Source organism: Leuresthes tenuis, unplaced genomic scaffold, assembly GCF_036924035.1.
Source record: "Leuresthes tenuis unplaced genomic scaffold, fLeuTen1.0.hap1 SCAF_10, whole genome shotgun sequence".
NCBI lineage: Eukaryota > Metazoa > Chordata > Actinopteri > Atheriniformes > Atherinopsidae > Leuresthes > Leuresthes tenuis.
The window spans coordinates 15,225,329-15,231,382 of record NW_027325364.1 but is presented as its reverse complement, the minus strand read 5'-3'; positions in this window follow the sequence as shown (position 1 = coordinate 15,231,382).

The following is a 6,054-nucleotide window of genomic DNA, read 5'->3' as shown; positions in this document are numbered from 1 at the left end:
GTGTGTTTTTGTGTTTACGTGTGTGTGTGTGCGGTTCATATGCAGCGCTGTGTGATTAATGACTCCGGGGGTGAGTGAACACTGGCGGTCAGCCTTATCTGGTTATTCTGAGCTGACCTAGTGTGAGTGGGCCACGGTGGACACAAAGCCTCGGGTGATCTCAAAATCCTTGGCCATTGTCTCACCTGTACATCAGCTTCACCACTGCAGGGATATTTCCACTTGCTGAGAGGGGGGGGGGGGGTGTTCTACACAAGGACACGCATTCAATCACCAGTAAAGGACACTTGCTGTCTTCTTGCTTTCTCTCCCACTCTTGTTGGAAATTGCTCTCTAAAAGGCCAGAACAGCTTTCTGAGAGGCCACAAGTACAGCAACACTTGCATTATCGTATCATAACCACAGATTTAATGTCTTCAGTTGTTTCAAGTGTTTACAATTACAAAAGGTAAAAAAAAAAAAAAAAAAAAGTCAGATTGTTTGAAGTGCAATCTAAATGTTAAACAAACTTGCCTTTTTTTTTTTTACCTATTGGCTGTGTCAAGATATATTTAGAGACCATAGCAGCATGTGCTCAGTCTCCAGGGAAACCAAACCATAATTAGTCTATGTGTGCATGTCTGTACGTGTTTTTTAATAATCGACAGTAATGAGATGAGAGGAGAGTAGAATAATCCTAGATTAACAGCTTAAAAATGCATGTGTTGTCATAACAACATCCTTATTGGCTGTTAATCATTGAACTACTGCCCCGCAAACACTGAGAAAGCACACACACATATCAACACAGCAGTCACAGGTTGTCCAGTCAGATGTAACTTTAGTTTACAAGCTGTGTGTGCTCTGTTTATCCGGAGTTAGCGTTTGCGCGTTTCCTCAACTTAACTAGAGAGCTAAGCGGGTTTCTCCTCTGAAGGGATTAAGGGGAAATGATCAGAATTAGGAAGCTTAGAGCTCAAACCAGTTAAACGGAAACAGGAGGAGGGAGATCAGAGCTTGGAAGTGAAAGGAGTTTCAGAGGCAGCACTAATGTTTATACATACATTCACATGTTCATTTGTGCAAATTGTCTGCTTGAAGTCATGCCGAAGCACTCACATTTACTTCAAGCTACACAAACAATTCGTTCAACCTCTCAAAGATGCTCTTTGGTGGTTTTTGAATTGTGGACATTGCTTAGGAGATGCTGGAGAGGGTTTGAATATTCGGAGATACAACACATGAGCCTGGAAATGTAAAATAAATTCAAACGAGCAAGACAAAGAGGACTGAGGACAAAATAGACTCCCTTGACTTGTGGATTGACAGCAACTATGTGTCAACCGTCAAGAAGGTGTTTTGTAAGCTGTGGCCATGCTTTCAAACTGCATTAACAGCATAATGGGAATGATGGTTATCTAACCCAAGGGTTTTCCTGACAGCCACTATGAGAAGCCATGAATCAAGTGATTGTTATCCTCTGCTGTGAACCTGTTTCCTGTATAGAATAGATTTCTGCTAGATTAAGTGTGTCTGACTCAGGAAAAGCTCTGCAGTGGATTGATTGACACAACAGGTTAATACTGACTGCTTTGTGTGGCTTACTACGATCATTATAGAAGATATGGGTTGTCCAATAATGTCTTTTTGAAAAATTTGTTGTTTTTTCCCCCGTCATTATGACAATAGATCACTGGCCGTTACATGATTAGTTGGATTTTAAGTTAAGTATTTGCTGAGGAAAACGCTTTTTTTGTTTTAGTTTATTCTGTGGAAACTCATTACAACATAATTAACTTTCAGAGAAGTCATCTTCATATTTTATATGTGTTTTTTGTCAGTAAGGTTATTATAGACTTACCCGCTGTTTCTATTGTCTAAGGACTGAATGTGTTCATGCTCTCACTGCACACTCACAGTTCGCATGAGTGCTGTTTTAGCTTTGTGTGTGCACAGTAATCTTTGGTGGGAACATCTGTCTCTCAGAGATAACATAACCAGGGAATTAGCCATGCTGTCTTACAACTGAGCATCGCATCTCACTATTACAGCCTCCTAAATTCTACCCTTCAACACCTCAATGTGTGTGCAGCTGTGCGTCAGCAATGTGCTGACAGTCTTGTGTCCTTGGGGATCTACATTGAATTTAAGAATATCACTAAGTCCACTACTCTCTCTAATCCTTAAATCCACTGGAGACCAGAATTCGTGTAGTTATTGCCGTATAATCACAAGTTCTACACAAGCAAGTCTTACCTCAATGACAGAGTCAAGCAAACATTAGGTGAGCAAAACAAAAAGAAGAGTAGGGTGATGTCATGTTAAACAAAGGGTCTTTTTCTGGCTCAGAATTATACTGAATGATACACCGGTGGGATATAAAAGCTCTAAACACCCCAAATCCAATTACTTCTCGATATTCAGCACCTGCAGTGGAAGCAGAATCTTGATGCATCAGTGGTGACAGATTACTCTTTGAACTGTATTTTTAGAGGCGTTCAAAAGCTCGCGGAAAAGTTAACAAGGTGATGGATCAAAAATACAGGAAATTCAGAATGCTCTATGATAAAAAGATATGACTAAGAAGTCATCAGATTTTTCAGCTAATGGAAACCTGAATTTAAATTCTGACTGCACTGCATTCTACTCTCGAGCAGCTTGATTCTTTTGAGCTTCATTTCCACTTGCTGTTGATGTCACACCTCTAGTCACAAAGATCCAATAAGAGGAGGAAAATTGGAGTTGAACGTTATTTTGTTTGTCGCACTCTCCTATGAGTCAAGAAACTTTTAATGAACGTTACTGTGAGGGAAAAAGCATAGTATGGGCTTTGTGTCATAATAACACAGTAATGTATATTGGACTGTGGAGGCCTGTGCAATATTGCAGTATTCTGGCCTATAGCTGGCCTCCAAATGAGAGGCAGTTTGGGGACGATGTTTAATGGTAGCTTTTTTCCCCCACAGCCAGAGAACAGCCGAATTAACTGATTTCAGCCCCGCCGAGCTGGTTGAATCGAAGAGAAAGGGTAGGAAGCAGACCACAAAAAAAAGGATATAAATGAAAGGCAGAAAGACATGAAGAATCGTCTCATTTATACAGCACTGCAATTTTGAGTTGATGGACTGTTCAGTGCAATCTATATTCTCCCTGCAATCTAACAATCAAATGTGGTGCCAATAGAAGAAATCTTGCCCAAGCAGGGAGCTCTCTGCGACTGCTGATGCATGTGACTGAGAGCCAGCTTTTTTATTCCTCATTAGTTCTCAGAAGCGGATTGACTGACGAAACTGCTTCCTTCTGATCATAAATCAACTCGCTCTCCTAGAGGCACACGTGCAGCAGCTAAACATGACCACACCGGGGGGCAAGTCTCAGGGCTTAGGTAATGGTTTAATCAGTCACTGACAGACAGTACAGTGATACTGTGATTACTAATTTCCACATGATCGCAGTGTGAAGAACTTAGTGTGTCCGTGAGAGAAGGAGACTTGAGATTTTGCATTACAATAAAGTGAATTTCTCAGGTCCTCTCTATCGATGGCTACGTTGGCTTTTAAAACAAAATGATTTATTCTTCAAGTTCCATAACTGCTTCTTACGTTTATAATTACAACTCCCCAATTCCAAAGTCATTGGGACATTGTGTGACATGTAAATAAAAACAGAAAGAAACAATTTGCACATCTCATAAACCAGTATTTTATTCACAATAGAATACAGAAAAAAATATCAGATGCTGTGAGTAAAAGCATTCTACTGTTTCATAACACGTTTTGGCTCATTTTGAATTTAATGGCAGCAGCACTACGAATCTCAAAATGTTGGGATTGGGGACAACGAAGGGCTGGAAAGGTAAGTAGCACTAAAATTAAACAGCTGGAAGAACATGCTACAACTAAGTTAAGTGGCATCAGTTTAGTAACGGGATTGGATGTCAGCGGTAAAGTTGAGCAGTTTGCAAAAAACTGCATCAAAATTGTGGAGCAATTTCAGAACAATGTTCCTCAGTGGAAAATTGTGAAGACATTGAATGTTCCATCATCTACAGCACATAATGTCATAAATAGATTTAGAGAATCTGGAGACATCCCTGTGAGAAAGGGACATGGCTGAAAATCAAAATTAGATGATCTTTGGGCCCGTAGGGTGACACTGCAATAAAAAACAGACATGATTCTGTCATGAAAACCACTCTATGGGCTGTGGAACATCATTGTCTGTGAACATAGTTCACCGTGTCATCCACTGATGCAGTTTAAACCTCTATCATGCAAAGAAGACACTTTGTAAACATCATACAGAAATGCTGCTGTCTTCTCTGGACCACAGCTAGTTTGAAATGGACTGAGGCAAAGTGGAAAACTGTTCTGTGGTCAGACAAATCAAAATTAGAAATTCTTTTTTAAAACCGTGACAGCTTCATGCTCCAAACTAAAGAGAAGAGGGACTGCTGTCAGTGGTCACTTCGAAAGCCTGCTTCTCTGATGGTACGGGGGTGTATGAGTGGCCATGGAACTGGTCACTTGCACATCTCTAAAAGATCATCATTAATGGTATATACAGGTTTTAGGGCAACATATGCTCCCATCCAGATACATCTTTTTCAGTGAAGGCTTTGCATATTTTAGCAAGACCATGCTAGACCGCATACTGCATCATGGTTTCGTAGTCTGGGTGGTGGACTGGCTTACCTGCAGTCCTTTCACTATTTGTAAAAAAGTACGGTGCATCCTGAAATGCAAAATGCAGGAAAGAAGACCCTGGACTAGAGAGCAGCTACAATAACAGACAAGAATGGGACAAGATTCCTCTCCCAAATTGGTCTCCTGAGTTCTCAGACATTGACAGACTCTTGTTAACAGAAGAGGGGATGCTACACAGTGGTAAACGTGGCCCTGTTCCAACTTTGCTGCCATCAAATTCAGCTTGAATCACTACTTTTCATGAGATAGCAAGATGCCTCATTTTCAACATTTGATGTGGTTTCTACAATTTATTGTGTATAAGACATGGGTTGGGTTTAATATGGGATAAATATAGGTTCATTTTGCACAGCATCACAACTTTTTTGGAATCGGGGTTGTATATGTGACTCCTTTCATGCATATTTCCTTTTGAGTTTCTTATGAGCTGCAGGAAAAAGTAGACTGAGCTGTTTTTGTATAATTTCCCATATTATCAGTTTTAGGGGACTGAAAAGTTGCAGTACATATGAGAATCTCCAAATTAAACTCTTGGAGAAGAACAGAGCAGAGCAGTGCAGTGTGTGTGTGTGTGTGTGTGTGTGTGTGTGTGTGTGTGCGTGCGTGCACACATACACGCATGAGTGTCAGAGAATAAGAGGTAGAGATAGAGAGGATTGATGCTATAACAGCTGCTAATTATTGTTGCTCTATATTTCACTGAGTCTGTTTGATCTCCTGTCCTGTGGAGAGAGATAGAGATTCTCTGTTTCTCACAAACTTGAACACACACACTCAAGCTAAGGGGTCGAAAGGAGGAGAAAGCACACTTGTGCTCTAATTACCAACGCTCTGCAAGAGTTGACTTAGATTCTTAGCCAGAACCTCAGGAGAGGAAATATACATTTTGTATCCCTTTTTTTGTGTCTGCATTATGTCCCCCTTCGATGTCGCCCTGCATGAGCTGGGCTGTGTTCATTGATATCACGAAGGGCAAATCAATCCAATTTTCAAAGCACTCTGGGTAGTCCCGAGTACATAGACCATCTGGATGCCGCTCTGTTCTCTTCTGTGTTCTGCTCCCTGAGTGCCGGCCGCTGCAGCTATCAACGGTTTGGAAAGCTGCTTTATTACCCGGCTTGAATGCATAGCAACAGTTACCATCATCCATAAGCCTTGGCAAGACATGTAAGCAAGAAGCTCATCTGTTTTATTAATGGTTGGGGAAAAAAAAACAAAAAACACTTATGAATTATCTGTTTCTCTGAAACAGCTTGAAATGGGGTTGAAGAAACATGCATCTTTGGACAAAATGACTTAAGTGTTTGGAAATGAAAGGAATAATAACATTTCAAAAAATGTGGTACTTTTTAAAGGGCAGATTCATCAT